This window comes from Dreissena polymorpha, chromosome 8 (genome assembly GCF_020536995.1).
Source record: "Dreissena polymorpha isolate Duluth1 chromosome 8, UMN_Dpol_1.0, whole genome shotgun sequence".
Lineage (NCBI taxonomy): Eukaryota > Metazoa > Mollusca > Bivalvia > Myida > Dreissenidae > Dreissena > Dreissena polymorpha.
In genome coordinates this window covers 67,547,986-67,558,279 of record NC_068362.1, presented here as the reverse complement: position 1 = coordinate 67,558,279, position 10,294 = coordinate 67,547,986, and positions in this window count along the sequence as shown.

Genomic DNA, 10,294 nt, shown 5'->3' with positions numbered 1-10,294 from the left:
TGCATGTTACAATGCTTACAATAAGAAATATTTTCTTAAACTGGATCACGAACGAGTGTAGTTCAGAACAAAACAAGGAATGAAATGTTTCAATCTAGTTTGGTATGTAACAAATATATAACAAAATCTACTTATTCAACAATAAAAACAACAAAGACTGTTAAATCATTTTAATGCAATCGAAAACACGTGTTAATAGGGCCATTTATTGTGAATAATATCATATGTAAGTGTAATACTATTGTCCAATATCTAACATAACTGGAAGACTTTTAATATGGTATAGTAATCTACTTGTAAACATCATTCAAAATTTTGTGTATGTGCCTTTAATACAATAGATCATCATAATTTTCAAGAATATTTCACAATCATTCATATTGAAAACATTATAAACAAAAAAATGGAAACACGCTCCTAAAATGACAGTAATTTAATGATTTGCTAATTGAAACAGGAAATAGTTATACAAATACAGTCAGCTGAAAATATTAGTTTAAACATATCTATTTCAAACAAACATTTTTATGCAAACAATTTCATACAACATTTATATTAAATAATAACATGTTTGAATGTGATGAGAACGAAAGACACAGTCGTATATGGTTCTTCTCCCTCGCCTTGAAATATATACAGTTGCATGATTAAGAACGAACATAGTTGGATTACAAAATAATAAATCTAGAAACATAATCGGCAAAAAGAGCAACTCCGATAACTGAGTGTGTCTTTGTAAAGGTAAAAAATGAGAGTTGGAAAGTGTTGGAGTTAAAGTTGGTGAGGTTTGGGAAAAATAGGAAGAGGTATTTAAGGAAACTGTAGCAAGTTTACGTATCAAATCGTTTACTATCGATAATGAATTTATGAACTGCATCAGCTATTTTGGTATTTGTTAAATAGTCATGAGTGTCGTCTCCATATAGAATAGTTTCGATGCATGGGACGGACTAAATATATATCTTATTTGTTAGTTCGCCGCTTATATGTGCATACTGAGTGCATTCGAGAAAGTAATGTGATGTCGTTTCATGGAGTCCACAGAGACCCAGAGGTGATGCGATGATGTTGCGTCTGAAGAGATGTTCATTTAGGGCGCTACAATTTGTTCTTAAGCGCGTATGCAACATTTGAGAGCGTCTCGCGCCGTACGAGAATAACGGATTTGGAGTTGGTCGATCGATGTTCATACGCCTTTTGATTGAAAGGATCGAATCGACGTTTTTGACATAATCGGGAAGATTATTCCATTCAGATAAAGTAGATAGTAGGAACGAATTTGAGTACAGTGATGTTCGGGTCTGAATTGTTTGAAGATTTGAAGCATTTCTGAAAGAGTAATTGCTGGCTGACCCAACTGTTCCGGGCAAGAGGGATTGTAAGTAAGTAGGTACATTACTAGAGTTCATTTTATACATTAGTATTAATTTATGTTTGCGTCTTCGTTGACTAATAGATTCCCATCCTAGCTCATTGTACAGATCTTCTAATGAGACTAGGCGCGTGCAGCCAGATATTATTCGCGCAACTTCGGTTTCGATTTTTTCTAGTTCATCTTTTTCATATTGTGTACACTTATCAAAAACAACATCTGAATACTCAAGAATTGGTCTTACAAACGAAACATATATTTTCTCAAGAATTTTTCGGTCAAGAATTATTTTAATCGACGCATTATATGAACTCTTTTCCATGCATTTTCTTTTATAAAAGATATATGCGCATGCCAAGTACAGTCATTAGACAAAATTAAACCTTAGTGTTTATGGGCATTGACAATTGGTATCGTAGTGTTCTGCATGGTTAACGATGGATGGACTGGTTTATTAATTTTACGAGATATAAGCATTGATTCGGATTTTGATGGGCAAAAGGATACAAGCCATTTGTCAGCCCAGCTTGGGATTTTGTCTATGTCTGATTGCAATGCAGCTGCAGTATCGTTAGGCGAGTTAACAACCACGAAAAGTCTAGTATCATCAGCAAACAAATGAATGTTTGCTTGAATGTCAACGATTATGTAATTTATGTACACTAGAAACATAAGTGGTTCTAGAATAGAGCCTTGGGGGAATTTCAATAGGACTTGAATGCGCGCCCGGTAAGATTACTGTTTGCTTACGATCAGAAAGATAATCGCGCAAAAAAGAAAACAGATTCCCGTGAATGCCTGCGTGTTGTAGTTTGTATAATAGTCCTTTGTGCCATACTTTATCAAAAGCTTTACTTATATCAAAAAATACAAATCTGACCTCTAGACCATTGTCAAGAGCTCGGCAAAATCTATTGTAAATATATGTAAGCTGATTTACTGTCGAATCGCCAGGCAGGAAGCCAGACTGAGTTGGCGCAAAAAATGAATTTGAATGAAGAAAATTAAAAAATATGTTTATGTAATATTCTCTCAAAGACCTTCTCAATAGTATTTAACAATGATGTAGGTCGATAGTTAGACGCTACGGATGGATCACTCTTTTTGAAAATAGGACATACATTAGCAACTTCCAACAAGAAGGCATTTTTTGAGTATTTAGACAAGAATTGAAAAGATCACAAAATGGGTAGCTTAATTGATACATTGACTCTTTAAGGATTCTTTTATCAATTCCATCAGGACCGGATGCTTTTCCTAGCTTTAGGCATTTGATTGAGTCAATTACTTCATCCTGTGTATTATTATTATGAAGAATGTTAACGTTTGAGTTGTTCATAGGTGGAAGGTTGTGGTTGCTTTCGTCGATTGAACATTGGCTAGAAAAATACCTATTCAGCATATCAGCTTTGCATGAGTCATTTGCTACAAAGATACGTTCTTGATCATCGAAAAGTGATTGAATTGAAGTATTTATATTAGTAGGGATGACTTTTCGAAGTGTGTTCCACCAGTCTTTAGCGCAAAGGTCAGATGACTTTAATTTACGTGCAGTACTGTTAAAATAATCGTTTTTTTGGTTACGTAAAAGTTATACTACCTCATTTCTGACACGACGGAATTTTGACCAGAGCATATCACTATTTGATTGTTTAGCTTTTCTATATAGACGTTTTCGATGTCGAATTTTTTTCTTTATGTTGTTGTTAAGCCAGGGAAGGTCGCGAGAGCGTATACAAACATTTTTGTTAGGAATACATGAACCTGCAATTTGTAAAATTGTTTTGGTAATGTTTTCTGCATAAATATCAACATTATCGCATTTTAGAAGATCCCAATTGGTATATGTCATTAATTGTCGTAGTTTTGAATCGTTTCCAATGTCGTAACGCCAGATATGTCGAGAAAATGTTTTACATATAGGTTTTTTAAAGTATAATGTTACAAAAACAGGACAGTGGTACCGACCGAGTAGACTGGTCTAAGAGCGGCAGGTCTATTCCAGAGAGCAATACAGAGTTCGGAGCTGAACATATTCAAGGTCCATTGATTTATACAGACTTTTATCCATTCTATTTAATAAAACAAATATAACATACAAAATTATTACTCCTACGAAAAAGTAAAAAAAATAAAATTAAACTTGAATATGTTTACATATACAAATGTTACGTGCGCTTCCATAAATGAAACTCACAGGTCTGGTAAAAAATACGAGGTTGACTGACTTCCATTCGCAATTAAGAGCCAATATAAAAAATCCGTGCAAGTTATATTTTCATAAAAAAATATTATGTTCAAAAAGAAACAAACAAATCTATACTAATCTACAAGAACAGTAATTATTATAATACATTCGCTTCAATTAAGCTTTCATTAAGCTTGCACGCACATTACTATTGGGCAGTACTATGTGATGATAAATATATTAGGGAATACCTATATCGTTTCTGTTTGTTTAAGGCTAAATTAATGGATTCTGTCGTAAGCATGCGCAAAAATCATAAATTCGATTGTTTTATACGTTCCATCTTCGTTGAATTTGCTACAAAAGTGGTGAATGTATATAATGAATTTTCTGATGAGTATGTTTTTCTACAATATTAATTAAAAAACGTCTATCAATAACTATCTAAAAACGGCAAGTATCTTAACTTAACCGAGGGAAGGCTGCTTCTGTTTGACACTTATCAATCATTATCTTAGATAGTTGCAACTATTTTTTATCTTAAGTTACGGGCAATATTTCAATGCCAGTTGCATGGTACCTATCTCAGCTAATACAGATACAACAATATGTCTACATAATGCAAATCTGAAGTGGTATATTCCAAAATTTTAGGCAAGTCAAATAACGACGATTTAAGGAAGGCATTTAAGCTATTTAGCCAGTTTCCTTTCGGAGGGATTTTGATTTATTTCTGGCGTGATTTGATGATTTTTTGCTTTAAGTTATGCCCTAGACAAACATTGTCATTTAAAGTGATACAAATTTGGATAACTTTCATACGTTTAACCGTTGCTCCGTTTCCACATACATTCAATCCGGATCCTCATAGAAGTCTACGGAATGCATAGTATAACAATTTAAACGAAAGGCGTTTGAGATATCGAAAAGCTATTAATAAAGTGAACAGTTTTGACATCGACATTCGACACTATTCCCTAATATTGAGCTGAATTGAATGGCGAGCCAGCTCTGACGTCGACATTCAACACAAGTCCCGAATATCGAGCTGGGTCGAATGTCGAGCTTTTGACATCGACATTCGGCATAAGTCCCGAATATCGAGCTGGGACGAATTTCAAGCCAGCTATGACATCGACATTTGAAACGAGAATTGGCGAAACAGCTGTATAATCGGCAATCGGCAAAAATCCCGAATATCAAGCTGGGGCGAATGTCGCGCCAGCTCTGACATCGACATTCGGCATTAGTCCCGAATATCGAATTGGGGCGAATGTCGAGCTAGCTCCGACATCGACATTCGGTAAAATTTTAGAATATCGAGCCGGGGCAAATGTCGAGCCAGCTCTGACATTGACATTCGGCAAAAGTCCCGAATATCGATCTGGGACCAATATCGAGCCAGCTCTGAAATCGACATTCCGCAAAAGTCCCGAATATCGAGCTGGGGCGAATGTCAAGCAAGCTCTGACATCGACATTCGGCACTCGTCCCGAATATTGAGCAGGGGCGAGTATCGAGCCAGATCTGAAATCGACATTTGGCAAAAGTCCCGAATATCGAGCTGGCTCTGACATCGACATTCGTCAAAAGTCCCAAATATCGAGCTGGTCGAATGTCGAGCCAGCTCTGGCTTCGCTTTTCGGCACAAGTCCCGTTAATCGACCTGGGGCGAATGTCCAGCCAGCTCTGACATCGACATTTGCCATGAGTCCCGAATATCGACCTGGGGCGAATGTCGAGCCAGCTCTGACATCAACATTCGGCAAAAGTCCCGATTATCTAGCTGGAGGAAATATCGAGATAGCTCTGACATCGACATTCGGCAAAAGTCCCAACTATCGAGCTGGGTGAATGTCGAGCAAGCTCTGACATCGACATTCGGCAGTATGACCAAATATTGAGCTGAATCGAATGGCGAGCCAGCTCTGACATCGACATTTAACACAAGTCCCGAATATCGAGCTGGGGCGAATGTAGAGCTAGCTCTGACATCGAAATTCGTCAAAAGTCCGGAATATCGAGCTGGGACGAATGTCGAGCTTTTAACATCGACATTTGGCAAAAGTCCCGAATATCGAGCTGGGACGAATTTCGACATTTGAAAGTAGTCCCGAGTATCGTGCTTGGGCAATTGTCGAGCAAGGTTTGACAACGACATTCGGCAAAAGTCCCGAATATCGAGCTGGGGCGATTGTCGAGCCAGCTCTGACATCGACATTCCGCACAAGTCCCGAATATCGAGCTGGTGCGAATGTCAAGCCAGCTCTGACATCGATATTCGGCACTAGTCCCGAAAATCGAGGTGGAGCGAATTTATAGCCAGCTCTGGCATCGACATTCGGCGCAAGTCCCGAGTATCGAGCGAATACGAATGTCTAGACAGCTCTTACATCGACATTCGGCAGTGGTCGCGAATATGGAGCTGGGATAAATGTCGAGCCAGCCCTAATATCGACATTCGGCAAAAGTCCCGAATATCGAGCTGAGGCGAATGTCGAGTCAGCTCTGACAGCGACATTCGGCAAAAGTCCCGAATATCGACCTGGGGCAAATGTCGAGTCAGCTCTGAGATCGACATTCGGCAAAAGACCCGAATATCGAGCTGGGGCGAATGGTGAGCCAGCTCTGACATCAACGTTCCGCAAAAGTCACGAATGTCGAGCTGGGGGGAAGTCGAGCAAGCTCTGATATCGACATTCGGCAAAAGTCCCGAATATCAAGCTGGGGCGAATATCGAGCCAGCTCTGAGATCGACATTCGGCAAAAGTCCCGAATATCGAGCTGGGGCGAATGGTGATCCAGCTCTGACATCAACGTTCCGCAAAAGTCCCGAATATCCAGCTGGGGCGACTGTCGAGTCAGCTCTGATATCGACATTCGGCACTTGTCCCGAATATCGAGCTGGGGCGAATGTGTTTCAGTCAAAAGTAGTGGATATCATTAAAGAGCTACTTTTCTCTTCGAAAGTTAAGACCATTTGTCATCGTCAGATTTAGTGTTCATGTTTATTCATAAAATCCTAGGTCTCCTGCAACATTTCAGTGCATTTACTGAGAATCGGGGCTTTGGTTAAAATATGAGTGTCGTACGCCAGTTATTCACTGTTGCCTGTATTCAAGTAATATGACATATAGTTTCCATTGCAATTTTCGACAAAGGCATAATTATATTCAAACTAATACTAGACTTGAATCATCTTAAATGACGGAAAAGCTGGAACAAAACTGCCTCGAATCATTTCCGTTTTATAATGGGCACTTTGGGAATTGGAATTCGTGGTATCTAACCTTCATGCTTCATAATAATAGACATTATTATCTGGATTTTATTTGACAATTTCAATAGATTTGAGTTTTAGTAAAACATAAGAGCCTTTAAGTGTGTATATAGTCAAACTGAATCTGATCAAAGCCGTTTTATTGCCTATGTACACAAAACATTTTGGAACATATAGTGTAACTTGGACGTACAAGTTGTATTAAGGGTGTGTATGGTTTACTAAAATTACTTTGGTATAAGCAAAAATGTTGCATTTATTGCATAACGGCAGAGTTTACCGTATTTTAAATTGTTTTAAGTATTATGTTTTATATTTATATAGTGGTGCTTAAATAAAGGAGAAGCTCATGTTGAATCAAAATATTCAGCCCTCAATAATACAGTTTCCTTTACATGTGATCTGTATTTTTAATGACATGTTTGAAGATATATGTGCCCGTGTGTGATGCATTTCCAACTCATGGATATTTGTTTTGTTTTGATGTTTAATATGTGCTGACACAACAATCGTTCTGTATGTATGTAGTATACATTATTACAAGCGTACATGCAAAATATGTTGAAATGCAGCGTGATGTAGACTGACTGATGAAGTAACGCGCATTCTCAGTCGTTTAACCATCCTGTATTTTATTCATAAGAAAACAAATTCCTTAATTAAATTTAAATTGTATATATTTTTATCGTATATAAATGCATGTTTACATATTGCTAAATATATTTAATTAAGATAAGATTTAAAAATTGAAATCTCGATGTCAGAGCTGGCTCGAAATCCGTCACAGATCGATATTCGAGCTTTTTGCCAAATGTCGATGTCAGAGCTGGCTAGCCATTCGCCCAAGCTTGATTTTCGGGATAAGTTTCAAATGTCGATGTCAGAGCTGGCTCGAAATTCGGCCAGCTCTATATTCGAGTCTTTTTCCGAATGTCGATTTAAGAGCTGGCTCGATATTCGCTCCAGCTCGATATTCGGTACTAGTGCCGAATGTCGATGTCAGAGCTGGCTCGACATTCGCCCCAGCTCAATATTCGGGACTTTTGCCGCATTTCGATGTGAGAGCTTGCTCGGCATTCGCTCCAGCTCGATATTCGGGATTACTTTAAATGTCGATAGCAGAGCTGGCTCGACATTCGTTCCAGCTCGATATTCGGGGACTTTTGCCGAATGTCGATGTCAGAGCTGGCTCGATATTCGCCCCAGCTCGATATTCGGGAATAGTTTCAAATGTCGATGTCAGAGCTGGCTCGACATTCGTCCCAGCTCGATATTCGGGACTTTTACCGAATGTAGATGTCCAAGCTGGTTCGACATTCGTCCTATCTCGATATTCGGGACATTTGCCGAATGTCGATGTCTGAGCTGGCTCGATATTTGCCCAGTTCGATATTCGGGACTTTTGCCGAATGCAGTTGTCAGAGCTTTCTCGACATTCGTCACAGCTCGATATTCGGGATTGTTTGCCGAATGACGATATAAAAGCTGGCTCGCCATTCGTCCCAGCTGTATATTCGGGACTTTTGCCGATTGTCGATGTTAGAGCTCGCTCAACATTCGCCCCAGCTCGATATTCGGGATTAGTTTCAAATGTCGATGTCAGAGCTGGCTCGACATTTGTCTCAGCTCGATATTCGTGACTTTTGCCGAATGTCGATTTAAGAGCTGGTGCAAAATTTGTCCCAGCTCGATATTCGGGACATTTGCCGAATGTCGATGTCAGAGCTGGCTCGACATTCGCCCAAGCTCGATATTCGGGACTTTTTCCGAATGTCGATGTCAGAGCTGGCTCGACATTCGCCCGAGCTCGATATTTGGGACTTTGGCCGAATGTCGATGTCAGAGCTGGTTCGACATTCGCCCCAGCTCGATATTCGGGACTTTTGCCGAATGTCGATGTCAGAGCTGGCTCGACAATCGTCCCAGCTCGATATAAGAGACTTTTTTCGAACGTCGATGTCACAGCTGGCTCGACATTCGACCCAGCTCGATATTTGGGACTTTTTTCGAATGTCGATGTCAGAGCTGGCTCGACATTCGCCCGAGCTCGATATTTGGGACTTTGGCCGAATGTCGATTTCAGAGCCGGCTCGACATTTGCCACAGCTCAATATTCGGGACTTTTGCCGAATGACGATATCAGAGCTGGCTCGACAATCGTCCCAGCTCGATATTAGGGACTTTTTTCGAACGTCGATGTCAGAGCTGGCTCGACATTCGCCCCAGCTCGATATTCGGGATTTTGGCCGAATATCGTAGTCAGAGCTGGTTCGACATTCGCCCAAGCTCGATTTTCGGGATTTTGGCCAAATGACGATGTCAGAGCTGGTTCGACATTCGTCCCAGCTCGATATTTTGGATTTTGGCCGAATGTCGATGTCAAAGCTAGTTCGACATTCGTCCCAGCTCGATATTTTGGACTTTGACCGAATGTCGATGTCAAAGCTGGTTCGACCTTCGTTCCAGCTCGATATTCGGGACATTTGCCGAATGTCGATGTCAGAGCTGGCTCGACATTTGTCCCAGCTCGATATTAGGGACTTTGGCCGAATGTCGATGTCAGAGCTGGCTCGACAGTCGCCCCAGCTCGATATTTGGGACTTTGGCCGAATGTCGAAGTCAGAGCTGGTTCGACATTCGCCCCAGCTCGATATTCGGGACTTTGGCCGAATGTCGATGTCAGAGCTGGCTCGACAGTCGCCCCAGCTCGATATTTGGGACTTTGGCCGAATGTCGAAGTCAGAGCTGGTTCGACATTCGCCCAAGCTCGATATTCGGGACTTTGGCCGAATGTCGATGTCAGAGCTGGCTCGACATTTGCCCCAGCTCGATATTCGGGACTTTGACCGAATGTAGATGTCAGAGCTGGCTCGACAGTCGCCCCAGCTCAATATTCGGGACTTTTGCAGAATGACGATGTCAGAGCTGGCTCGACAATCGTCCCAGCTCGATATTAGGGACTTTTTTCGAACGTCGATGCCAGAGCTGGCTGGACATTCGCCCCAGCTCGATATTCGGGACTTTGGCCGAATATCGTAGTCAGAGCTGGTTCGACATTCGCCCAAGCTCGATATTCGGGATTTTGGCCGAATGTCGATGTCAGAGCTGGTTCGACATTCGCCCCAGCTCGATATTTTGGACTTTGGCCGAATGTCGATGTCAAAGCTAGTTCGACATTCGTCCCAGCTCAATATTTTGGACTTTGACCGACTGTCGATGTCAAAGCTGGTTCGACATTCGTCCCAGCTCGATATTCGGGACATTTGCCGAATGTCGATGTCAGAGCTGGCTCGACATTCGTCCCAGCTCGATATTAGGGATTTTGGCCGAATGTCGATGTCAGAGCTGGCTCGACAGTCGCCCCAGCTCGATATTTGGGACTTTGGCCGAATGTCGAAGTCAGAGCTGGTTCGACATTCGCCCCAGCTCGATATTCGGGACTTTGACCGAATGT